The 27634-nt window shown below is 34.4% G+C and overlaps 1 protein-coding gene across 1 annotated transcript in view; it reads right to left on the bottom strand.

Moving 5' to 3' along the window:
• Positions 1-27634, bottom strand: part of LOC130896004 (paired mesoderm homeobox protein 2A-like) — a 51295-nt gene that overhangs the window by 10007 nt on the left and 13654 nt on the right. The gene's annotated exons all lie outside the window — the stretch shown is intronic.

The raw sequence follows: 27634 nt of genomic DNA, 5'->3' as shown, positions 1-27634 counted from the left end.
TACTACAAATCGGTTTTGGAAACCATTTTATAGTATACCTGACATGGTGAGATGGCGTCGAGGATCAGATTTCGAAGTAATTCTAATCATTTGTCATGCACAAAACACCAAACAAATAATACGTTTTGTGCTATTCGAGTATATCGTTGAATTATAACCTATAAATTGACGAGTTAACAAGTCGGTAGAAAAAAAATTGTTGATACACATCGAGCGTGTGTTATTGCAAAATCGCCGGGTATGTAATCTGTTCGCTATATTCGTGTCGTAATAAACATTTCATCTTTTTGAAATACAACACCACAATGCAAACCCAATCAAGGCGTCCAACGTAAATCAACAAAATGTGGGGAAAGAATTATACGCGAATTCGCAATGGCACAGTCTATCTAATACAAATCACGTATCTAGGTTTTAATTGATATGATTTTTCATGAAATTACTTTGATAAAACGCAAAATGTAATTATTCGGAGAGGTCCATAGAAAAAAAATCCATTTCCATAGAAATATAACGATTTTTAATCTGTCAAAGAGGTTAGAGTAATGACGTTGTTTGAAAAGTGACACATCCTATATAGAACTGTCAATTACAATAAATAAATTCAGTATCAATGAATTATATCAAAATTATTATGTAATAAAAACACGTAACGTGTGATACGGCGGTCAGATACCGAGTAAATAACTTTTCTTTTAACTTTCTAGACTATCTAGTTCTATATAAAGACAAGAATGAATCTGACTTGTTGACGAAACGTCAAGTAGTAGTGTTTATGTTTAATGACAGCGAATCGTACGAAAAAGTTAGGTTAGGACAAACTAGGTTAGTGCCTGCAGCTCTTAGCCTGGATTATAATTACGTAAATCATTCCTGATTGTTTTGACAGAAACAAAATGGGGATACCACGCTCAAATGGTGTCGCAAAGCTAGGTTAAGTTGTCCGGCTGTCAAATTCCGGTTAGGTACGTTCCAACTGTACGTAATATCGTCCGACTACTAAATTCGGACTTCGCGTCAATATTGACGCAGATGTTACGGTATTCGGATTATCTTTTGCTAAAAGTAGAAGTTAAGTTTGAAGGGTATTTGTGTTGTATTCGAGAATATGAGGGGATGAACACGACGGGGTATTACAGAGCGGTGAATTGATAGAGAAAATATTTTTTTTGTATTATAAAACACAAATTACCCCACTAAGTAATATTAAGGGATGAAAATAGTTTAAATTTTCGATGCGATTAGTCGAATTTTCCATATAATTATATATTTACATAATAATAAAAAGAGAGATGGAGATTAACCTGCTCTATTGCTCGTTTGATTAGGGACGTCCACTTAAATAGCCTCCCCCATTGTATCCGTACACGTATAAATACTAAATAGACTAGGGAAAAGGTAAAGGGCGATAAAACCGAGAGCAAACAAAAATTGTTTGAACGCTTCACACATGCACAGAAGGCCCTTGGCAGGTCTTTAATACACATGTTTCCCTTGTCATTTCGCTAAATACACATGAATACGAAATTTGTAGGGATGCACAAACGCTCGGAACGGAAACATTTATATTGTTTTTAAATATTATCTCAACTAATCAGATGCGTAATTAAATTTTTTATTAATGAATCTCTAAACTTGGAATTATTCCCTCTATTGACACCATTTCCATCGGTTGATTTCCGCTCTGCTCAGATCTTTCTCTTCTTCTTTCAACCAGCTTGTAATGGCCCTTTCCCGATTGGATCATAGCATCGACGGATGTCGCCGCCATCTTATTATTTGTTTTTATTTCGCCCACAGTGACATATCGGTTAGGAAAAAAGTTGGGTTATGAACTTTTCTCAATTTGATAGTTTTTTTTACCGTTTGTTACAATTTATGAATCGATCGAGTGGTTTTGCTGGTAGGAAAATCGATCACACCTCGTAAGTACATTTCAAAATGTACTAAAAGTTATAATAAAAGTTGGAGGAAGCGTCGTATGATATTCCAACGTGGAAAATAGTCATTCGGAGCTGTCTCGCCGGTCTCCCGACCGCGTGACATCCGACTGAATTATTAATTTTAGGTTGGTAATGAAATCGTTCAATTTCAAACGGAATTATATTTCTTAATGTTTGATTAAAAGAAGGAAAGATGAATTGGTAATCACAGGAATAGATGCGGAAGAGAAACCTGACCTAGAGATGGCGGTAGTTGTTTGAAAAGACAGTTCGAAGACTCCACGTTGTTTGGTATTTGTTTGGTCGCCGAAAACAGTATAAAGTCATTAATAATGAATCGAGTAGGCTTAGTCCGTTACTGTTCCCGAAAGCAGGAGCAACAGAGATTGGTCCCTTGTAAAAAGCTTGTTAGTCGAATTTCCCCCATCAAGCCAATTCGATTCAATCAAACCGGTAAACACCGGATGAACAGACCGTATGTCTGGAATACCGATGACTGTTAATTGTGTGCCAATAAGCCAGAGGTCGCCGTTGTCGGTCGCCTTCAAATCAGTGCCAGTTGCGACCGTTAGAAGACGATCCTTCGCAAATACCAATCAACCACCGCGAAATTTAACTTTAACTCCGCGACTACATCTTATGCTAATCTATCGATTTTCCCGAAGTTTCCTTCGTTTCTATTTACATTCGTTGTTGGAATGAGAACAATATTAAGTGGTGAGAAATTCGCCGCTTTATAAACGTCAAAAATTAACTTGTCGATGTCTACAACTGGAGAGGCGATTAGAAAAATAATTAACGTCCATTTGTATCGAATACGTCGAAAGCTAAATCGAATTTGAAACAAATTTCGACAGGATTTAGCAAAAATAAAACTATACATTAACCAGATATTGAAGGAAAGATAATGAGATGTTGAGAAAGATGTTAAGAGGACGGAATGTCTTGCAAAGACAATACCCAGTGCTCCGGCGTTTGACTTCCTGAAAATTCTACTGAGTCTGTTTACATCGCAATCAAAAACCCACCGTTTCCAAATCTGGAGACGACTCGTTGTTCTTTTATTGGTGTGATTAAACTTAATTGCACTCTGCTCGCCAAAATAACAGTTACTAAGAAAACAAAAGGATTGTGCAAGCTTAGACCTACAAATAAATAGCGAGCCTTTCGCCCAGATTTCTACAAAAAGGTCAATTAACATTAAGATGTTATACAATATTCGTCGAAGCATTACTGTTGTCTTTAGTTCGGGTCTTAAACTCGAACGAGAGTTTGTTATACCACTCTAATTAGACGTAATAACGTCGAAACTAGTCGGTAGTTACCTCTCCTTGCAATTGCGAGCCATTGGGGACATTAATTTCGACAAAAAAGTCAATTAACATCACGCTCTTTAAAGAAGATGTTATTAAATATTCGTCGAAGCATTAGCGAGTTGTTGTCTTCAGTTCGGGTCTCAATTTCGAACGAGAGTTTGTTATACCACTCTAATAAGACATAATAACGTCGAAACTAGTCGGTAGTTACCTTTCATTGCTATTGAGAGCCATTAGGGACGTTCAATTCGACAAAAAGGTCAATTAACATCACGCTCTTTAAAGAAGATGTTATTCAATATACGTCGATGCATTAGCCAGTTGTTATCTTCACTTCGGGTCTCAAGTTCGAACGAGAGTTTGTTATACCACTCTTATAAGACGTAATAACGTCGAAACTAGTCGGTAGTTACCTTTCATTGCTATTGAGAGCCATTAGGGACGTTCAATTCGGCAAAAAAGTCAATTAACATCACGCTCTTTAAAGAAGATGTTATTAAATATTCGTCGAAGCATTAGCGAGTTGTTGTCTTCAGTTCGGGTCTCAAGTTCGAACGAGAGTTTGTTATACCACTCTTATAAGACGTAATAACGTCGAAACTAGTCGGTAGTTACCTTTCATTGCTATTGAGAGCCATTAGGGACGTTCAATTCGGCAAAAAAGTCAATTAACATCACGCTCTTTAAAGAAGATGTTATTAAATATTCGTCGAAGCATTAGCGAGTTGTTGTCTTCAGTTCGGGTCTCAAATTCGAACTAGAGTTTGTTATACCACTCTTATAAGACGTAATAACGTCGAAACTAGTCAGTAGTTACATCTCCTTGCAATTGTAAGCCGTTGGAGACGTTTATTTCGACAAACAGGTCAATTAACATCACGCTCTTTAAAGAAGATGTTATTCAATATACGTCGATGTATTAGCCAGTTGTTATCTTCAGTTCGGGTCTCAAGTTCGAACGAGAGTTTGTTATACCACTCTTATAAGACGTAATAACGTCGAAACTAGTCAGTAGTTACATCTCCTTGCAATTGAGAACCATTGGGGACATTAGCCAGGAAAGTAGTTGTTTTCTCCTTTGAAAAACGACAGAATATATTTTCGAAATATTAAATTTCGAAATTATCGAACAGTAGGAATCATTTATTTAGATTAAGATGAAGAAATATATCGCAGAAAAGAATATTTTCAAGATTCATGGTTGAATAGTAAGGAAATTGGAGATGTTCGCTCCTGATCAGGAGAAATCGAAATTTCCTGACCCGATATTCAGTATATTTACAGTTTAATATTTTTTATTCTTTCGTAATTTTGTGTCCCCCCTTAGGATTAGATCATTAGTCTGGGAGGAATTCTAAAATTCTTGTGTTTTCTTTGTTGGGTCAGGTATTTCTCGAACTATCCTCGTATAATACAATGTAAGATCTACATAATAGTGGTTGTTATTAAATCATTCTTTTGATCTATAAATCATGCTTTTCATTAGTTAATCCCAATAAGTAGGGTTGAAAATCTGAAGAAGGAAAACCGGTAATAAATTAGAGACGTTCCGGGTTCAATTCCAAGATGATACAAAAGAAAAACTAGGAAAAGCAAAAGGGCGAACTCTACTCGAAAATTTAATCAACATAATTAACTACTAAATTGTATTCTGTTTTGGTCTTTTTACGTTTAGGAGACAGTACGAAGTGTCCTTTTACAAATGCAATAATAAATTTTCAAAAAAATATCTTCCTGTTTTGTTAAGTGCCTATATAGGTCGTTGGGGTATTTCAATCATCCAATCACCGAGATTTATACATTTATAAAGAATTGATATTTATAACATTTCCTTTTAATACTTCAATCCCTCAAATCCCGGATTTAATGAAGCCATAACCTTCCCAGCCGACTGTTGTGGCTTTAAACCTAGTTCGCCGACTGTAGTCCACTCGTAATGATCCGAAGTGAAGTGACGGATCTAAGTTACATCAACACGTTGTTGTTTTTTGATCGACTGATCGACCTACTTTGAAAAAAACATTCCGATGGTCAAATTTTCATGTATAATTGCAAACACTGTCTTTATGGCGTTAGCTACCTCACGCAATTTCCATTTACGATTAGATATAACCAATTTATGGAGTTTTTTTAAGTTTTCTGGAGTAATCACCTCAATTGGACGACCAGAACGTTCACCATCATCGATGTTTGTACGGCCACGTCTAAATTCATCGAACTAATAACCAATGGATCTTTTCGATGAGGCAGTTAACATTTTTGAAGCCATTGCTAAGCCTGTACAATATTTTTTCATCGAAAAGCGATGATAAATCAACAAACAGAATTGAAAATAACAAAAGTAGCTGTCACTTTATTCTGACATATCGAAATGTCGTAAAACTTGACACGCAGTCTTTTCAATGTTGGTACTTCGTAAACGTCATACGGATTTGACAATGACATTGACATCTATTGTGTAATGTTATATTTAGTTAGTTAGGTTAAGTTTACTTTATCATAGATTACTCAAAACTCAAAAACAAAAAGCTAGAAGCTAGAAAACGTTAAAATTATTGTAAGAAATTGTGTACTAATTGACCTACAGCGTTTTCTAAAGATTCTACGTTGCATAAAATTTCTTAGATGTCTTAAAAGATAGATAATCAGCCGTCTAGCCTTCTAACATTGTTGTTTAATTATATGAGTGTACACAGTGTTAATACCCAACAGATGGGCATTCAAAGTTACGCCCTTGTGACCGCATTGTTTATCTCAGGAACAACCCTTAGTTTAACTAGGGGTGTTACGCATTTTCCTATACTATTGTATCCCTTTCGACCCTAGTTCGAAATCGATGACATATTTATTGAAAACTATCGAGATTCTATTATAAAGAATATCAAAAATTTTGCAATACAACCGAGAGAAAAACATATACAAATTAATTTGAAAATAACTGTGACCTATTCTATTTATTAATTTTATATTTTGGCAAACCGCTTAGTAATCAAGTAGAATTTTGAGAGTCGAAGTTATTTTTAAATGGATTCGCTCATTTTAAACGTGTTCGAAACAAACTTACTTTGTTTAAGTATAATGATTTTTTTTTTTTGTAAGAAAAGACGAAGTAGAATTTGTATTAATAATCATTTTGTTCAGTACAAGACAAAAAAACTACAACTACAACTATGATTCGACGTTGATTTCGAATAAGGTCTTCAGTTCGGGTCTTAAACTCGAACTAGAGTTTGTTATACCACCCTTATAAGACGTAATAACGTCGAAACTAGTCAGTAGTTACATCTCCTTGCAATTGAGAGCTATTTGGGACGTTCAATTCGACAAAAAAGGTCAATTAACATCACGCTCTTTAAAGAAGATGTTATACAATATTCGTCGAAGCATTAGCGAGTTGTTGTCTTCAGTTCGGGTCTTAAACTCGAACGAGAGTTTGTTATACCACTCTTATAAGACGTAATAACGTCGAAACTAGTCGGTAGTTACCTTTCATTGCTATTGAGAGACATTAGGGACGTTCAATTCGGCAAAAAAGTCAATTAACATCACGCTCTTTAAAGAAGATGTTATTAAATATTCGTCGAAGCATTAGCGAGTTGTTGTCTTCAGTTCGGGTCTCAAACTCGAACTAGAGTTTGTTATACCACTCTTATAAGACGTAATAACGTCGAAACTAGTCAGTAGTTACATCTCCTTGCAATTGAGAACCATTGGGGACATTAGCCAGGAAAGTAGTTGTTTTCTCCTTTGAAAAACGGCAGAATATTAAATTTCTAAATTATTGAATAGTAGAAATCATTTATTTTGATTTATTTTACACACACATATATATAATAATAATAATTTGCAACATACTAGGGGAGAATCCATCGATAAAAAATACACCTTTCATGTCATGTATAGAGGGTGATAAATACATTAACTTACAAGGGTGATTTAATAAGCTTGCACACTTAAATGGACACTAAAAGATATAAAGAACAAGTGTTAACATGTATAAACCGGACTGGAGGTGAAGGAGTAAATTAAATTCAGCTTTATCCGTAACATGTGTTAATAATGTCGCTGTGACATAGCAGGTCTTTTATCAAAGAATTATAGGGGAGGATTACGCGATTCACTTTAGTTTTTTTTTTTTCCTGTTCGATCGTTTGTGTCAACCAAAAAAAGATTAATGTCAGAACGCGAATCGTATTATTATATCCTGTACACGAAAATATTTTCGTAACTAATTATTTGAATAAGTTTCGCGCGATGAAAAAATTAATTAGAACAATGAACACCTGTGTACTGCACGGAAAATACAGATCGTAATTTTGCGTTGGAAGAAATCAAAACCATTCGTCTGAATTAGCAAAACCATATGGGGCTCTCGACCGCGAATTGCTTGTGGATAATGTGGATGAAATAGTGACGAGAATCCTTGTCATAAACGGAGTTTTATGAGCCGTGCACGAAAATTTCATTTTCATCTTTTATCTCTGTACTACCACTCTTTCTACTGTCGGATAGTCCAGGTCCAAAAACACGAAATCTAAATTAAATTAGATGATGTTCAAAAAATCATCACCAAATATATGTGGATTGGACGAGATAGAAATTGATGAAGAAAGAAGATTTAAAGAAGTGAACAAGACATAATGTAATAAAGAAAAAACTACAACTAAATGTAGAAACGGAAGTTCCAAAACTTTTTTTCTCAAAGGTTACAGTTCGAATGATGTTTATCAAGTCAAGCAGTAGCTTTTTTATCAAAAAATAATGCTTCATTAACACATTTTTTCAATCTAAACACTCAAAAAACTATTACTAAGAAACTATGACAGCTGTCAAATTTTTACGCGTATCTTTTGAAGGTTAGAACTGACAGATAAAGACAGTGTAATCACTAGAGAGTGGCTGCAATGTTTGAACCAAAATCCGACTCGAAATAAAATGATTTCGTATTGTTTTCAGCTAAGAGTATTTAAAAATATATATTAAGAACAAATCCTAAATCAGTCGTTGTTTGTTTCGTCTACTTTAAACCTTTTCTTATCGTTTAACTCCGAATAATGTTTATCAAGTTAAGCATCGACTTTTTTATTAAATTGTCATGCTTCATCATCATTTTTTCAATCTAAACAAAAGTTGTTTCACTCAAAAATCTTTCATTAAGAAACTATGACAGCTGTCAAATTTTTACGCGTATCTTTTGAAGGTTAGAACTGACAGATAAAGACAGTGTGATCACTAGAGAGTGGCTGCAATGTTTGAACCAAAATCCGACTCGAAATAAAATGATTTCGTATTGTTTTCAGCTAAGAGTATTTAAAAATATATATTAAGAACAAATCCTAAATCAGTCGTTGTTTGTTTCGTCTACTTTAAACCTTTTCTTATCGTTTAACTCCGAATAATGTTTATCAAGTTAAGCATCGACTTTTTTATTAAATTGTCATGCTTCATCATCATTTTTTCAATCTAAACAAAAGTTGTTTCACTCAAAAATCTTTCATTAAGAAACTATGACAGCTGTCAAATTTTTACGCGTATCTTTTGAAGGTTAGAACTGACAGATAAAGACAGTGTAATCACTAGATAGTTGCTGCAATGTTTGAACCAAAATCCGACTCAAAATAAATTAATTTCGTATTGTTTTTAGCTAAGAGTATTTAAAAATATATATTAAGAACAAATCCTAAATCAGTAGTTGCTTGATTCGTCTACTTTAAACCTTTTCTTATCGTTTAACTCCGAATAATGTTTATCAAGTTAAGCATCGACTTTTTTATTAAATTGTCATGCTTCATCATCATTTTTTGCAATCTAAACAAAAGTTGTTTCACTCAAAAATTCTTCATTAAGAAACTGTGACAGCTGTCAAATTTTTACGCGTGTCTTTTGAAGATTAGAACTGACAGATAAAGACAGTGTAATCACTAGAGAGTGGCTGCAATGTTTGAACCAAAATCCGACTCGAAATAAATTAATTTCGTATTGTTTTTAGCTAAGAGTATTTAAAAATATATATTAAGAACAAATCCTAAATCAGTCGTTGTTTGTTTCGTCTACTTTAAACCTTTTCTTATCGTTTAAACTCCGAATAATGTTTATCAAGTTAAGCATCGACTTTTTTATCAAATTGTCATGCTTCATCATCATTTTTTCAATCTAAACAAAAGTTGTTTCACTCAAAAATCTTTCATTAAGAAACTATGACAGCTGTCAAATTTTTACGCGTATCTTTTGAAGGTTAGAACTGACAGATAAAGACAGTGTAATCACTAGAGAGTGGCTGCAATGTTTGAACCAAAATCTGACTCGAAATAAAATGATTTCGTATTGTTTTCAGCTAAGAGTATTAAAAAATATATATTAAGAACAAATCCTAAATCAGTCGTTGTTTGTTTCGTCTACTTTAAACCTTTTCTTATCGTTTAACTCCGAATAATGTTTATCAAGTTAAGCATCGACTTTTTTATCAAATTGTCATGCTTCATCATCATTTTTTCAATCTAAACAAAAGTTGTTTCACTCAAAAATCTTTCATTAAGAAACTATGACAGCTGTCAAATTTTTACGCGTATCTTTTGAAGGTTAGAACTGACAGATAAAGACAGTGTAATCACTAGAGAGTGGCTGCAATGTTTGAACCAAAATCCGACTCGAAATAAATTAATTTCGTATTGTTTTTAGCTAAGAGTATTTAAAAATATATATTAAGAACAAATCCTTAATCAGTAGTTGCTTGATTCGTCTACTTTAAACCTTTTCTTATCGTTTAAACTCCGAATAATGTTTATCAAGTTAAGCATCGACTTTTTTATCAAATTGTCATGCTTCATCATCATTTTTTCAATCTAAACAAAAGTTGTTTCACTCAAAAATCTTTCATTAAGAAACTATGACAGCTGTCAAATTTTTACGCGTATCTTTTGAAGGTTAGAACTGACAGATAAAGACAGTGTGATCACTAGAGAGTGGCTGCAATGTTTGAACCAAAATCCGACTCGAAATAAATTAATTTCGTTTTGTTTTTAGCTAAGAGTATTTAAAAATATATATTAAGAACAAATCCTTAATCAGTAGTTGCTTGATTCGTCTACTTTAAACCTTTTCTTATCGTTTAAACTCCGAATAATGTTTATCAAGTTAAGCATCGACTTTTTTATCAAATTGTCATGCTTCATCATCATTTTTTCAATCTAAACAAAAGTTGTTTCACTCAAAAATCTTTCATTAAGAAACTATGACAGCTGTCAAATTTTTACGCGTATCTTTTGAAGGTTAGAACTGACAGATAAAGACAGTGTAATCACTAGAGAGTGGCTGCAATGTTTGAACCAAAATCTGACTCGAAATAAAATGATTTCGTATTGTTTTCAGCTAAGAGTATTAAAAAATATATATTAAGAACAAATCCTAAATCAGTCGTTGTTTGTTTCGTCTACTTTAAACCTTTTCTTATCGTTTAAACTCCGAATAATGGTTATCAAGTCAAGCATTAGCTTTTTTATCAAATTGTCATGCTTCATTATCATTTTTTCAATCTAAACAAAAGTTGTTTCACTCAAAAATTCTTCATTAAGAAACTATGACAGCTGTCAAATTTTTACGCGTATCTTTTGAAGGTTAGAACTGACAGATAAAGACAGTGTGACCACTAGAGAGTGGCTGCAATGTTTGATCCAAAATCCGACATAAAATACATTATTTCCGTATTTTTTTTTTGTTAAATGAATTTAAGAATATATATCACGATTTTTTAAGAGTTATTATGAAAAGAACAAATGTTAAATCGAGTCGAGTTTGGGTTAAACATGACGGGCATTCTCATGTGGCAACACTGTCTCTATCTGCTAGTTCTAACCTTCAAAAGATACGTATAAAAATTTGACAGCTGTCATAGTTTTTTAGTGATAGCTTTTTGAGTGAAACAACTTTTATTTAGATTGAAAAAATTTCAATGAAATCACTTCTAGTATCGCCATCTACGTGTCAGTTTTCGAACGTCTCTACCAACCTAATATTACGAAAGATTTAACATTTGACGGACTTAAATACTAATAAATCTACTTCCGAAATGATTTAAATGGAAAATATTGTTAAATTTCAATAAAGCAGGACCAGGACTATATTATTTTATCAACCGAGGAAAGCGTATTTCTCGTAAAATCGTTCGTGTGTATGTACTAACGCCATCTTTGTTTAAACACATTTACATAAACAAATAGTTGAAACAGAACGGTTGAATATTACTGTTGGTATTTGAATAATGTGAAAGGAATTTGGTTAACAACTTCAACGGTATAAAAGAATCCCTATCTATACATTTATAGCGAAAAAAAAAGTTCAGAATCGTTTTTAATAGTAACCAGATACTACAGCCGTTGAAGGGGTCAAAAAGCTTCTTAAGAAAATATTCATACTTTTCTTTTGAAAATAAAGAAATAAACACTAAAATACGATCTGCTATTCGAAAAATAGTTGCTGTATATGGTACGCGGCTCCCCCTACAGGAAAAAATCGTAAAGTGTCTCCGTTCTCCAAAACGAACGTCCTGCGTGAAATGTCGGACGTTCGCGAGTGTTCGTTGTTCGTGAATCTTCTAGCATTTCCCGTCACGTGACCCTCAAACAAGTACGCGTACCCACGAGAACCTCTCGCATCGATTATTCGGAAATCATCGATTATCTCGAAATATTTTCATCTATTACGATTTTACGAAATTGAAACGACGTTAAATAAAAAGCCCCGCCATTCAAAAATATTTGAAAGTTGTCAGTTTTAACGCGTAATTATATAAATATTAAATAAACCTGTTTCAAAATTGCACACGTACGGGCTTTTACAACTGACAACTACTTTGATATCTGGATAGTATGAATTATGGAATCAACCACAATTTCATAAATGACATTTTCCGCGTCATTTCGTTGAATTACAACACGCTTTTACCAATTTTTTATTAAATACGCTCGACAACGGAAATTTTACGATTTTCAGTTCAAAATATTCAACCAATTTATAATACTTAATCTAATTTACACAAGATACAGGGGGGGATATTTTTTAACGGTTATTTATTATCTTTAAATCAAAATTTTTGAAAATCCTTCAAGATAAATCCCCTGGAGGTAGATCCAGGCTACGGGAAGGCAATGGATGAATTCTCCTTGAATTTAAAACGCTTTGTTGTATGAAAACCACGAAGCCATCATATACAGAGGTTATTTAATTCTAAACTAGCTGAAAACCGATTTGATTTTGACCGAAGACCGTTCCAAATGCTGGCGTCGGTTTTTTGGAATACGCGCGGGATAATTTTCATTCGCTATCTTCAAAAAAGAAAAATTATCAACTTTGCCAAGTTATTACAACGTTCAAGCGAAGAAATCAAGCCAAAACGGCCGCATTTGGCTGAAAAGAAAATGTACAATGACCAAAATTAATGAATTAAACTTTGAATTGTTATCTCATGCACCAGACTTAGTCCCCTCGGATTATTTTCTGTTTCCAGACTTGACAAAATGTCAGCAGTAAATAATTTTTGTTGGGATCATCCTCGTACTCAATTGACAACTTCATTGTCGCTCATTAATCCATCATCACACTTGCTGTTTATCGTTAAATATTCGTCGTCCCATACCACACGTTTTTTAGTTTGCTACTGCCCTTATTACGGACTTATTGTCTAGATATATCGAAGGAACTTGATGAATATTCTTCAAAACAAAACCCGTTTTGGTTTTCGTCTCGTACTCGATTGACAACTTCATTGTCGCTCATTAATCCATTATCACACTTGCTGTTTCTCGTTAAATATTCGTCGTCCCATACCACACGTTTTTTAGTTTGCTACTGCCCTTATTACGGACTTATTGTCTAGATATATCGAAGGAACTTGATGAATATTCTTCAAAACAAAACCCGTTTTGGTTTTCGTCTCGTACTCGATTGACAACTTCATTGTCGCTCATTAATCCATCATCACACTTGCTGTTTCTCGTTAAATATTCGTCGTCCCTTACCACACGTTTTTTAGTTTGCTACTGCTCTTATTACGGACTTATTGTCCAGATATATCGAAGGAACTTGATGAATATTCTTCAAAACAAAACCCGTTTTGGTTTTCGTCTCGTACTCGATTGACAACTTCATTGTCGCTCATTAATCCATCATCACACTTGCTGTTTATCGTTAAATATTCGTCGTCCCATACCACACGTTTTTTAGTTTGCTACTGCTCTTATTACGGACTTATTGTCCAGATATATCGAAGGAACTTGATGAATATTCTTCAAAACAAAACCCGTTTTGGTTTTCGTCTCGTACTCGATTGACAACTTCATTGTCGCTCATTAATCCATCATCACACTTGCTGTTTCTCGTTAAATATTCGTCGTCCCTTACCACACGTTTTTTAGTTTGCTACTGCTCTTATTACGGACTTATTGTCCAGATATATCGAAGGAACTTGATGAATATTCTTCAAAACAAAACCCGTTTTGGTTTTCGTCTCGTACTCGATTGACAACTTCATTGTCGCTCATTAATCCATCATCACACTTGCTGTTTATCGTTAAATATTCGTCGTCCCATACCACACGTTTTTTAGTTTGCTACTGCCCTTATTACGGACTTATTGTCTAGATATATCGAAGGAACTTGATGAATATTCTTCAAAACAAAACCCGTTTTGGTTTTCGTCTCGTACTCGATTGACAACTTCATTGTCGCTCATTAATCCATTATCACACTTGCTGTTTCTCGTTAAATATTCGTCGTCCCATACCACACGTTTTTTAGTTTGCTACTGCTCTTATTACGGACTTATTGTCCAGATATATCGAAGGAACTTGATGAATATTCTTCAAAACAAAACCCGTTTTGGTTTTCGTCTCGTACTCGATTGACAACTTCATTGTCGCTCATTAATCCATCATCACACTTGCTGTTTCTCGTTAAATATTCGTCGTCCCTTACCACACGTTTTTTAGTTTGCTACTGCTCTTATTACGGACTTATTGTCCAGATATATCGAAGGAACTTGATGAATATTCTTCAAAACAAAACCCGTTTTGGTTTTCGTCTCGTACTCGATTGACAACTTCATTGTCGCTTATTAATCCATCATCACACTTGCTGTTTATCGTTAAATATTCGTCGTCCCATACCACACGTTTTTTAGTTTGCTACTGCTCTTATTACGGACTTATTGTCCAGATATATCGAAGGAACTTGATGAATATTCTTCAAAACAAAACCCGTTTTGGTTTTCGTCTCGTACTCGATTGACAACTTCATTGTCGCTCATTAATCCATTATCACACTTGCTGTTTCTCGTTAAATATTCGTCGTCCCATACCACACGTTTTTTAGTTTGCTACTGCCCTTATTACGGACTTATTGTCTAGATATATCGAAGGAACTTGATGAATATTCTTCAAAACAAAACCCGTTTTGGTTTTCGTCTCGTACTCGATTGACAACTTCATTGTCGCTCATTAATCCATTATCACACTTGCTGTTTCTCGTTAAATATTCGTCGTCCCATACCACACGTTTTTTAGTTTGCTACTGCTCTTATTACGGACTTATTGTCCAGATATATCGAAGGAACTTGATGAATATTCTTCAAAACAAAACCCGTTTTGGTTTTCGTCTCGTACTCGATTGACAACTTCATTGTCGCTCATTAATCCATTATCACACTTGCTGTTTCTCGTTAAATATTCGTCGTCCCATACCACACGTTTTTTAGTTTGCTACTGCCCTTATTACGGACTTATTGTCTAGATATATCGAAGGAACTTGATGAATATTCTTCAAAACAAAACCCGTTTTGGTTTTCGTCTCGTACTCGATTGACAACTTCATTGTCGCTCATTAATCCATTATCACACTTGCTGTTTCTCGTTAAATATTCGTCGTCCCATACCACACGTTTTTTAGTTTGCTACTGCTCTTATTACGGACTTATTGTCCAGATATATCGAAGGAACTTGATGAATATTCTTCAAAACAAAACCCGTTTTGGTTTTCGTCTCGTACTCGATTGACAACTTCATTGTCGCTCATTAATCCATCATCACACTTGCTGTTTATCGTTAAATATTCGTCGTCCCATACCACACGTTTTTTAGTTTGCTACTGCTCTTATTACGGACTTATTGTCCAGATATATCGAAGGAACTTGATGAATATTCTTCAAAACAAAACCCGTTTTGGTTTTCGTCTCGTACTCGATTGACAACTTCATTGTCGCTCATTAATCCATCATCACACTTGCTGTTTCTCGTTAAATATTCGTCGTCCCATACCACACGTTTTTTAGTTTGCTACTGCTCTTATTACGGACTTATTGTCCAGATATATCGAAGGAACTTGATGAATATTCTTCAAAACAAAACCCGTTTTGGTTTTCGTCTCGTACTCGATTGACAACTTCATTGTCGCTTATTAATCCATCATCACACTTGCTGTTTATCGTTAAATATTCGTCGTCCCATACCACACGTTTTTTAGTTTGCTACTGCTCTTATTACGGACTTATTGTCCAGATATATCGAAGGAACTTGATGAATATTCTTCAAAACAAAACCCGTTTTGGTTTTCGTCTCGTACTCGATTGACAACTTCATTGTCGCTTATTAATCCATCATCACACTTGCTGTTTATCGTTAAATATTCGTCGTCCCATACCACACGTTTTTTAGTTTGCTACTGCTCTTATTACGGACTTATTGTCCAGATATATCGAAGGAACTTGATGAATATTCTTCAAAACAAAACCCGTTTTGGTTTTCGTCTCGTACTCGATTGACAACTTCATTGTCGCTCATTAATCCATCATCACACTTGCTGTTTATCGTTAAATATTCGTCGTCCCATACCACACGTTTTTTAGTTTGCTACTGCTCTTATTACGGACTTATTGTCCAGATATATCGAAGGAACTTGATGAATATTCTTCAAAACAAAACCCGTTTTGGTTTTCGTCTCGTACTCGATTGACAACTTCATTGTCGCTCATTAATCCATCATCACACTTGCTGTTTATCGTTAAATATTCGTCGTCCCATACCACACGTTTTTTAGTTTGCTACTGCCCTTATTACGGACTTATTGTCTAGATATATCGAAGGAACTTGATGAATATTCTTCAAAACAAAACCCGTTTTGGTTTTCGTCTCGTACTCGATTGACAACTTCATTGTCGCTCATTAATCCATTATCACACTTGCTGTTTCTCGTTAAATATTCGTCGTCCCATACCACACGTTTTTTAGTTTGCTACTGCTCTTATTACGGACTTATTGTCCAGATATATCGAAGGAACTTGATGAATATTCTTCAAAACAAAACCCGTTTTGGTTTTCGTCTCGTACTCGATTGACAACTTCATTGTCGCTCATTAATCCATCATCACACTTGCTGTTTATCGTTAAATATTCGTCGTCCCATACCACACGTTTTTTAGTTTGCTACTGCTCTTATTACGGACTTATTGTCCAGATATATCGAAGGAACTTGATGAATATTCTTCAAAACAAAACCCGTTTTGGTTTTCGTCTCGTACTCGATTGACAACTTCATTGTCGCTCATTAATCCATCATCACACTTGCTGTTTCTCGTTAAATATTCGTCGTCCCATACCACACGTTTTTTAGTTTGCTACTGCTCTTATTACGGACTTATTGTCCAGATATATCGAAGGAACTTGATGAATATTCTTCAAAACAAAACCCGTTTTGGTTTTCGTCTCGTACTCGATTGACAACTTCATTGTCGCTTATTAATCCATCATCACACTTGCTGTTTATCGTTAAATATTCGTCGTCCCATACCACACGTTTTTTAGTTTGCTACTGCTCTTATTACGGACTTATTGTCCAGATATATCGAAGGAACTTGATGAATATTCTTCAAAACAAAACCCGTTTTGGTTTTCGTCTCGTACTCGATTGACAACTTCATTGTCGCTTATTAATCCATCATCACACTTGCTGTTTATCGTTAAATATTCGTCGTCCCATACCACACGTTTTTTAGTTTGCTACTGCTCTTATTACGGACTTATTGTCCAGATATATCGAAGGAACTTGATGAATATTCTTCAAAACAAAACCCGTTTTGGTTTTCGTCTCGTACTCGATTGACAACTTCATTGTCGCTCATTAATCCATCATCACACTTGCTGTTTATCGTTAAATATTCGTCGTCCCTTACCACACGTTTTTTAGTTTGCTACTGCTCTTATTACGGACTTATTGTCCAGATATATCGAAGGAACTTGATGAATATTCTTCAAAACAAAACCCGTTTTAGTTTTCGTGTTTTCCGTTCATCATTATCCTGATAAAAGGATTCAAATCCTACTTTTGTTATAAGTAATCAACTAGAAATTTGTGAGGTTATGTTTTATATGATTAATATTTATGAGTAATATTTCATCTGTACGTGAATTAATTGTATTTTTTCTAAAGTAAATTCCGATTTTAATCTGAACTAACTTTGTAATTACTTTGGAGAACATCCAAAAGTCCAAAACATTCATCTTATACACGCTTTTCAGAATCAGTTTGTGGAATGCTTAAATCGGTGGAATTTGAGCGTTTATTATATCAATTTAGCGATTTTTGACATCCAGTATAGGGGCTAAATATAATGAGGCTACTGAACAAGATAAACTGAGCCCCGATCTAAAACGTTATAACCTCAAAAAATGAAAACTGAACGAATTAACTGCAGGTTTACATTTTATGTGCGTGTTGTACTGATCCATCTCTGTTTTGGTTCAAAGATCAGGATAAGGGCCAAGGAGGGTGTCCTGTAGTAGTTTGGTGCCACTAGAAGTGATTAGAAAGAGTGTTTGTAGCAGTTGTGCACCCCGGCAATAAAATAAATGTCTGTCTCATGGTAGAGAGAAGAGACAAAGACGAAAGATGACTATGCTATTGTCCATTACTATTCACTTCAAATCACATTATCGTTTTTCTTATCTCCAGTGTCGGATTCCACTTTAAAATTTCGATTTATTAAAAGCGAAAAGACGTTTTTCACAATACTGCGGCTAGTTTTTTGAAAATTTGCTTTCATGGTTTTTCCTAAATGATCGTTTCAACTAAAACTTCGTTATTTTAAATAGAATGCTATGATTTTTATTAAATTTTTGGAATCTACGTAAAATTTCAATATGACTTTATATAATGCATAGTATGCTTAAAGTCCACCATTTTTTAATTATTTCACATTTTCGAAATTTTTGAAAACACACAGTCCTCCACTAAAAAAATTATATTTCCAAGTTTAAGCGATTCAGGTCTAATATTTTTGAGTTTTTGTATAAATAACACTTACAGCTTTCAAAATCTATGAAAATTTGTCGAAAAATTTATATAGGGTGGTCAGAAAATGGTGCCGAATAAAAAATTAATTTTTACAAATGGCAACCCCTATTTTTCGGAGAGTACGATTTCCTTGGCGCCGAAATTTAACGGATTCGGCTAAATTAGGTGAAAATAAATCGAAAATGAAGAATAAAATTTTTCGATATCTCGCTTCATTTTCGAGATATCGATACTTGAAGTTGGGAATATTTATTTTTATTAAATATTTGTATATATCAACCTAACCTAACCTAACTTTCTCGTGGTGCACTTTGAGTGTAAAAAATTCAAAAATCGTGAATTTTTTACAACCAAAATTGTCTGAAAAAAATTTTCTTCGCGTGAGGATTATTTTTGTTTTATTTTAATATTATTATTTTTTTCATATGGGGGGCTTCGTAAATAATATAAAAATTAGATAAAAAATCATTCGTGTATCGAATTACAAGATTCATATTGAATTTAAGTGATAAAATATTCATTTGAAACGAAGTATTGAACGCCATCTGTCAAATAAATTTTGAACTAACTTTAAGTATCGATATCTCGAAAACGAAGCGAGATATCGAAAAATTTCATTCTTCATTTTCGATTTATTTTGACCTAATTTGGCCAAATCCGTAAATCGCGGCTCCAAAGAAATCGTACTCTCCCCGAAAAATGGAGGTTGCCATTCAAAAAAATTAAGTTTTCGAAGTTTTTATTCGGCACCATTCTCTGAACACCCTATATAAATTTTGCGACAAATTTTCATAGATTTTGAAAGCTGGAAGTGTTATTTGTTCAAAAACTCAAAAATATTAGACCTGACTCGCTTAAACTTGGAAATATAATTTTTTTAGTGGAGGACTGTGTGTTTTCAAAAATTTTCGAAAAAGTGAAATAATTAAAAAATGGTGGACTTTAGACATACTAAGCAGTATATAAAGTCATATTGAAATTTTACGTAGATTCCAAAAATTTGATAAAAATTATAGCATTCTATTCAAAATAACGAAGTTTGGGTCCACTTCCGGTATAACCGGAAGTTTCAAATAACTGAAATTATTTTAGTTGAAACGAGCATTTTGGAAAAACCAAGCAAGCAAATTTTCAGGACACTAGTCGCAGTACTTTTTCATATACATATCGATTTAGCACGTCGTGAAAAACCCTTTTCTAAAATTATTCAATATACTCTAATTTGAGACCAAAAAAACGCACCTTAGAGAGAAAAACATCCAGAGCTGGAGAGAAAAAGCAAAGAGTGGACCCTCGGAAAAAGCCTTTTCAAAAATCATTCATTTATGAAAGATTCGAAGTAAATTCTAGACCAAATTTGAATTTGGTATCACGGAAAATGGACTTGGTCAGCGAGGTGTTGCTAGAAATGACCTACACAGAGTTTGCTATCGTTATGAGGCGTCTGGATCCTTCCTAAGGCCACCTGGAACTGCCACAAGGCGATTCACAACATTAAGAAATCCTAACCTCAACCAGAACTTACTCAACTTCATCGGTAAGCACGCCCGAGTTCTCTTCTTTGATGAGAATATTTTTTTCTTAGTGCTGATCCAGCTCTGTTCCATCGTCCATTGTTATTCAATTCAGATCGCATTATCGTTTTCTGTCTCCGACTAACTGCATTATTGAGACGTTTCGACCAAAACCAAAAACGAAAAACACTTCATTTGCCCTTCAATCCGATGTCTACTGTCTCCCGATGTTTGCGGTCGTACATATGGTCCGGCCATTAAGGAAAATAAGCACCAACGATTTAATTAAGGTTATGAGTTTCCTTTGTTGATAATGGAAGTAGTTTGTTTCATCGTTTTTCTTTATAACCGTTTCATCCATTAGAATCGACACCTTCATAATTTATGTAAAGTTTCATCGATTGTCTCATTGATATTCCATACCGTAACTTTAGGTTTTTACGTAAAAAACAAAATAAAACGTCGATTTTGTCAAAATACAATTTGAAAAAAATCAAAATCAACTTTTAAAGTACATCAAACGGTAAAGAAATAGTTTAAATGACTATTAGAGGTTATTCGAAACTGATATATTTTGTTTCATTCTTTTATATTTATAATAATGACTTGTTTTGAGGAATTTCATGTGAAATAGTTTTAAAACCGTGAACTAGGATTAGAACTGAGGACCAAGAGTTTGTGGATATTATTTCGTTCGACAGAAGATTCGAAACTCCGATCTCCGTGTTGGAAATCGAGCGCTTCTACAACCTTACCGACTACAGCGTTGCGGCTCGATATAAGTTTCGACGAGACGTATATCTTAACAAGTTGTCGAAATGGTTAATACCCAAGCCACTAGGTCTAAGTCCAGTACAAAAAACAACCTAAATACAGATGTTATAAGCTTAGTTTGTTTGTTACGCGAAAACTACTTAACCGATCGTTATAAAATTTTCTACATTCTTTTTTGGAGGTATTAGATTTAACATAGGATATATTTTTCAAAATCTAGCTTCCTAAACGTCATTTAGCAACTCTGAGTACTGTTTTACCAACGGTCACGTCAATATCCGATCCAATTGACTATAATTTCAGTTGTTTGACATTTCTGTCATTATATACGCAGTACAAAACCTTATTTTATCATTTCTGTGGTTACATGCAATTAATTATTTTAGTTCTGAAGCTGTGCCAGCTGCTACTGGCTGAGAAAACTGCCTTCAGCACTTCGATTTGAGTACTAAAGCTGGAAAAAGTCCTTTGACATAATGATGACGGGTGTTTTCACTCCTCTGGACACCAGAATGTCTTCGTCTACTTCCAGTTGTGTTTCGAATTCGTATTTTGGAACTTTTCGGGATTACAAAAACTAGAAAAATCACCTTTTGGTTATATCTTCGAGGGAAAAGACTTTAACTTTAGTTCTGAAGCTGTAGCCAGCTACTGGTTGAGAAAACTGCCTTCAGCTCTTCGATTTGAGTACTAAAGCTGGAAAAAGTCCTTTGACATAATGATGACGGGTGTTTTCACTCCTCTGGACACCAGAATGTCTTCGTCTACTTCCAGTTGTGTTTCGAATTCGTATTTTGGAACTTTTCGGGATTACAAAAACTAGAAAAATCACCTTTTGGTTATATCTTCGAGGGAAAAGACTTTAACTTTAGTTCTGAAGCTGTAGCCAGCTACTGGTTGAGAAAACTGCCTTCAGCTCTTCGATTTGAGCACGAGAGCTGGAAAGGGTCCTTTAACATAATGATGACGGGTGTTTTCACTCCTCTGGACACCAGAATGTCTTCGTCTACTTCCAGTTGTGTTTCGAATTCGTATTTTGGAACTTTTCGGGATTACAAAAACTAGAAAAATCACCTTTTGGTTATATCTTCGAGGGAAAAGACTTTAACTTTAGTTCTGAAGCTGTAGCCAGCTACTGGTTGAGAAAACTGCCTTCAGCTCTTCGATTTGAGTACTAAAGCTGGAAAAAGTCCTTTGACATAATGATGACGGGTGTTTTCACTCCTCTGGACACCAGAATGTCTTCGTCTACTTCAAGTTGTGTTTCGAATTCGTATTTTGGAACTTTTCGGGATTACAAAAACTAGAAAAATCACCTTTTGGTTATATCTTCGAAGGAAAAGACTTTAACTCTAGTTCTGAAGCTGTAGCCAGCTACTGGTTGAGAAAACTGCCTTCAGCTCTTCGATTTGAGCACGAGAGCTGGAAAGGGTCCTTTAACATAATGATGAGAAGTGTTTTCACTCCTCTGGACACCAGAATGTCTTCGTCTACTTCCAGTTGTGTTTCGAATTCGTATTTTGGAACTTTTCGGGATTACAAAAACTAGAAAAATCACCTTTTGGTTATATCTTCGAGGGAAAAGACTTTAACTTTAGTTCTGAAGCTGTAGCCAGCTACTGGTTGAGAAAACTGCCTTCAGCTCTTCGATTTGAGTACTAAAGCTGGAAAAAGTCCTTTGACATAATGATGACGGGTGTTTTCACTCCTCTGGACACCAGAATGTCTTCGTCTACTTCCAGTTGTGTTTCGAATTCGTATTTTGGAACTTTTCGGGATTACAAAAACTAGAAAAATCACCTTTTGGTTATATCTTCGAAGGAAAAGACTTTAACTCTAGTTCTGAAGCTGTAGCCAGCTACTGGTTGAGAAAACTGCCTTCAGCTCTTCGATTTGAGCACGAGAGCTGGAAAGGGTCCTTTAACATAATGATGAGAAGTGTTTTCACTCCTCTGGACACCAGAATGTCTTCGTCTACTTCCAGTTGTGTTTCGAATTCGTATTTTGGAACTTTTCGGGATTACAAAAACTAGAAAAATCACCTTTTGGTTATATCTTCGAAGGAAAAGACTTTAACTCTAGTTCTGAAGCTGTAGCCAGCTACTGGTTGAGAAAACTGCCTTCAGCTCTTCGATTTAGTAGATTTTGATGCAGCCTTATTGAAGTCTTCAATGCGTTTTCACTCATAAATCAATTTAAAATGTCATCGTGAACAATTAATTCTATAAATTAATAAATAAAGATCAATCGTGTATTTTTCTTCAAGCTGATACAACGTTTCCCACGCTTTAGCCTCTTGCGTCTCCAGAGACTTGTGCTAAATGGAATATAATAGATTCTCTGAATGGATGTGACCGATACACAGGGGGTGTAGCTTGTTATGAAGCTACCGAAACAAATTTGGGAATTTGATATCACCTCTGAGATTAAAGCGAAAATTGTCGATGAAATTATTCAAGCGTTCCATCAAAACATCAACTTGTTTCACTATCGCGATAAACTTGAATGATTTGAGACATTTTCGTATAAATAAAATGGCCGTCGAACGATACGTTTCAAAATTTTCCTTCATACTATTCATTAGTACATAAAAAAGCTCAAATAAAAGCGAAAAATGGCTGCACAGCTAGAATAAGACTCAAAGCAGCTAACTTTCAGCCAAAAATTCTACCTACTGATCCCAAATTAACCTCAATCCACCAAAATGTGGTTTTTGGACGAAGTTCTGGCTAGAAAACCCGCACTAGCCACGGAATTAAATCCCAAAACTGCCCTAATAACATCGAACAAGATTAACGTTAATGGAGCGTAAATAACATCAATTTGACAACGTCGCAAAAAGTTGTAAATTCTTCTTCTTTTTACAATTAGAAAAGCCGCAGCTGCAAAAGGTATTCAGCCAGTTTCGAGACGTCGAATAGGTTATGACTTATGTACATTCGATTATTTATATTTTATTCTTGAAGATAATAAAATAAAACTGGTAATAAACATCCCTATATACTAATAAATTAATTTCCATTATTATAATGAACACGCATCCCCTCGTATATACTTGTGTCATTTTATTTAACTCGGAACCGTTCATAATTTACGCCAGAATGATGGATAACGTTTAAATACTTCAAGAGATGCCACGTATGCATAATATCCACATCTATTCCATTTCTGTCCGATAATTTTGTACGAGAAGCTGATGGGTAGCCGCCTGAGACTTGTACGTAATTTGATTAGAATAACTGACCGGCGGACGTTTCGGAAATTTAGTTCGGATCAGCTCGTGAAGAAATTTTCCAACGTTATCGTAATGCGCAGTTGAATCGTACGATTTAAACCAATCAACCGATTGTTCAGTGTTCTACGATTTGTTTTTCCGAACGCTTCTTCTTCTTCTTCTTCTATCAAAACTTCATAACGTCAATGTCAGATTTGACATAAACATTTTATCTTAAAACTTAAGTAACAACCCTCGTATTTTTGCTTCGTAATTTTGAACGCGGTCTTTGCGATCCAAATAAAATGCATCTTCCAATTTAAACCTGTTTAGAATTAGCCAACTCTCATCCGTTATATTTTTGACTTTTACGAAAACTGTCAGCTGTCAAGATGATGAATAATTTCATAGGAAAACCGAAAGTCGAATTACTTTTATAGATATTGATATCGTTAAGTTTAATTTCGGGCGTTGTAACAGCCCTGCGAGTGCACCTGAGCTTCGTTTTCTGCTATTTCCTCGTGAATATTTCATCCAACGTCATGTGACCGCGCGCGTCGCCAACGGCGTCACTGAGCAGATTCGAAACGCTCGGAGATAGAGCCAGGAAACAGGAAACGACTTTAGAAGCTCTTTTCGAACAAAATAAATGTACAAAAATATAATACAAATCTATATTATTTGAAATTATTAATACGTTGATCATTTTAAGCAAAAAACGTTGAGTTTCTCTCGTAGAAAACATGTGAGGTGAACGAACATCTATCAGGGTGTAATTTGCTGTAAGCTTAGGTTAAGTTTCATCATTTTTACTAGTGAATTTATCGGATCGTGTTCTATGATTGATTAAGTAGAAAATGAAAATGTTCCTGGGTATAAATCCATAATGTTAGTGGTGATTTGAAGCTTAAATCGTTTCTCATTTATCATCGAGAATCCTAGAGTATATAATCTACGTATAACTTTCATTAAAGTTATTCAAATCCGTTCTTTATTATTAATACGTTGATCATTTTAAGCAAAATACGTTGAGCTTCTCTCGTAGAAAACATGTGAGGTAAACGAACATCTATCGGGGTGTAATTTGCTGTAAGCTTAGGTTAAGTTTCATCATTTTTACTAGTGAATTTATCGGATCGTGTTCTATGATTGATTAAGTAGAAAAGGAAAATGTTCCTGGGTATAAATCCATAATGTTAGTGGTGATTTGAAGCTTAAATCGTTTCTCATTTATCATCGAGAATCCTAGAGTATATAATCTACGTATAACTTTCATTAAAGTTATTCAAATCCGTTCTTTATTATTAATACGTTGATCATTTTAAGCAAAATACGTTGAGCTTCTCTCGTAGAAAACATGTGAGGTAAACGAACATCTATCGGGGTGTAATTTGCTGTAAGCTTAGGTTAGGTTTCATCATTTTTACTAGTGAATTTATCGGATCGTGTTCTATGATTGATTAAGTAGAAAAGGAAAATGTTCCTGGGTATAAATCCATAATGTTAGTGGTGATTTGAAGCTTAAATCGTTTCTCATTTATCATCGAGAATCCTAGAGTATATAATCTACGTATAACTTTCATTAAAGTTATTCAAATCCGTTCTTTATTATTAATACGTTGATCATTTTAAGCAAAATACGTTGAGCTTCTCTCGTAAAAAACATGTGAGGTAAACGAACATCTATCAGGGTGTAATTTGCTGTAAGGTTAGGTTAGGTTTCATCATTTTTACTAGTGAATTTATCGGATCGTGTTCTATGATTGATTAAGTAGAAAAGGAAAATGTTCCTGGGTATAAATCCATAATGTTAGTGGTGATTTGAAGCTTAAATCGTTTCTCATTTATCATCGAGAATCCTAGAGTATATAATCTACGTATAACTTTCATTAAAGTTATTCAAATCCGTTCTTTATTATTAATACGTTGATCATTTTAAGCAAAATACGTTGAGCTTCTCTCGTAGAAAACATGTGAGGTAAACGAACATCTATCAGGGTGTAATTTGCTGTAAGGTTAGGTTAGGTTTCATCATTTTTACTAGTGAATTTATCGGATCGTGTTCTATGATTGATTAAGTAGAAAAGGAAAATGTTCCTGGGTATAAATCCATAATGTTAGTGGTGATTTGAAGCTTAAATCGTTTCTCATTTATCATCGAGAATCCTAGAGTATATAATCTACGTATAACTTTCATTAAAGTTATTCAAATCCGTTCTTTATTATTAATACGTTGATCATTTTAAGCAAAATACGTTGAGCTTCTCTCGTAAAAAACATGTGAGGTAAACGAACATCTATCAGGGTGTAATTTGCTGTAAGGTTAGGTTAGGTTTCATCATTTTTACTAGTGAATTTATCGGATCGTGTTCTATGATTGATTAAGTAGAAAAGGAAAATGTTCCTGGGTATAAATCCATAATGTTAGTGGTGATTTGAAGCTTAAATCGTTTCTCATTTATCATCGAGAATCCTAGAGTATATAATCTACGTATAACTTTCATTAAAGTTATTCAAATCCGTTCTTTATTATTAATACGTTGATCATTTTAAGCAAAATACGTTGAGCTTCTCTCGTAGAAAACATGTGAGGTGAACGAACATCTATCAGGGTGTAATTTGCTGTAAGGTTAGGTTAGGTTTCATCATTTTTACTAGTGAATTTATCGGATCGTGTTCTATGATTGATTAAGTAGAAAATGAAAATGTTCCTGGGTATAAATCCATAATGTTAGTGGTGATTTGAAGCTTAAATCGTTTCTCATTTATCATCGAGAATCCTAGAGTATATAATCTACGTATAACTTTCATTAAAGTTATTCAAATCCGTTCTTTATTATTAATACGTTGATCTTTTTAAGCAAAATACGTTGAGTTTCTCTCGTAGAAAACATGTGAGGTAAACGAACATCTATCGGGGTGTAATTTGCTGTAAGGTTAGGTTAGGTTTGAAGCTTAAAGGAGACGATGGTGATTAAGATGAAACCTCTGGAATAATGATTGAAATGATATTAATTATGAAAGATCTGGAATTGGAGATGAACGAGGTTGATCCAGAGACACTAATAATGGCACATAGAAAGATAAAACCGTTAAATATCTTTTATTTTTGAGAAGGAGGTTAAATCGAAGTTTTTAACGATACATTTTTTCACAAAAATCGCGTCGATACACCAGGCAAAATTACCAAGCTAGTGTACGACTTGTTTCGTAAAAAAATCATCAATTGACACTCATTTTTAATTATATAGGTGACAGGGATTGTGTTTTTATTATTCGGATTATAATCAGATATACTATAATTACAAAAGCCTCTCCGAAATTATCATTCGACATTTCGTTGTTTGGGAACGAGCCGGCAACTAAACATTTGAGATCGTCGAGTGCGATGGTCACGTGACTCGTGTAATTGGATACAAATGACGATCGGCTCCGACGCGTTTTATTCCTCTTAGCCGTGAAATTGTCCTTTCGGATAATGACAAAGACCTACAAAGCTTATTGACAATGTTAACATGAACGTACAGGTCACACGGA

Source organism: Diorhabda carinulata, chromosome 6, assembly GCF_026250575.1.
Source record: "Diorhabda carinulata isolate Delta chromosome 6, icDioCari1.1, whole genome shotgun sequence".
NCBI classification, from domain to species: Eukaryota; Metazoa; Arthropoda; class Insecta; order Coleoptera; family Chrysomelidae; genus Diorhabda; species Diorhabda carinulata.
Note: the sequence above shows the minus strand (reverse complement) of the source record. Positions and strands in the feature narration are given on the sequence as shown.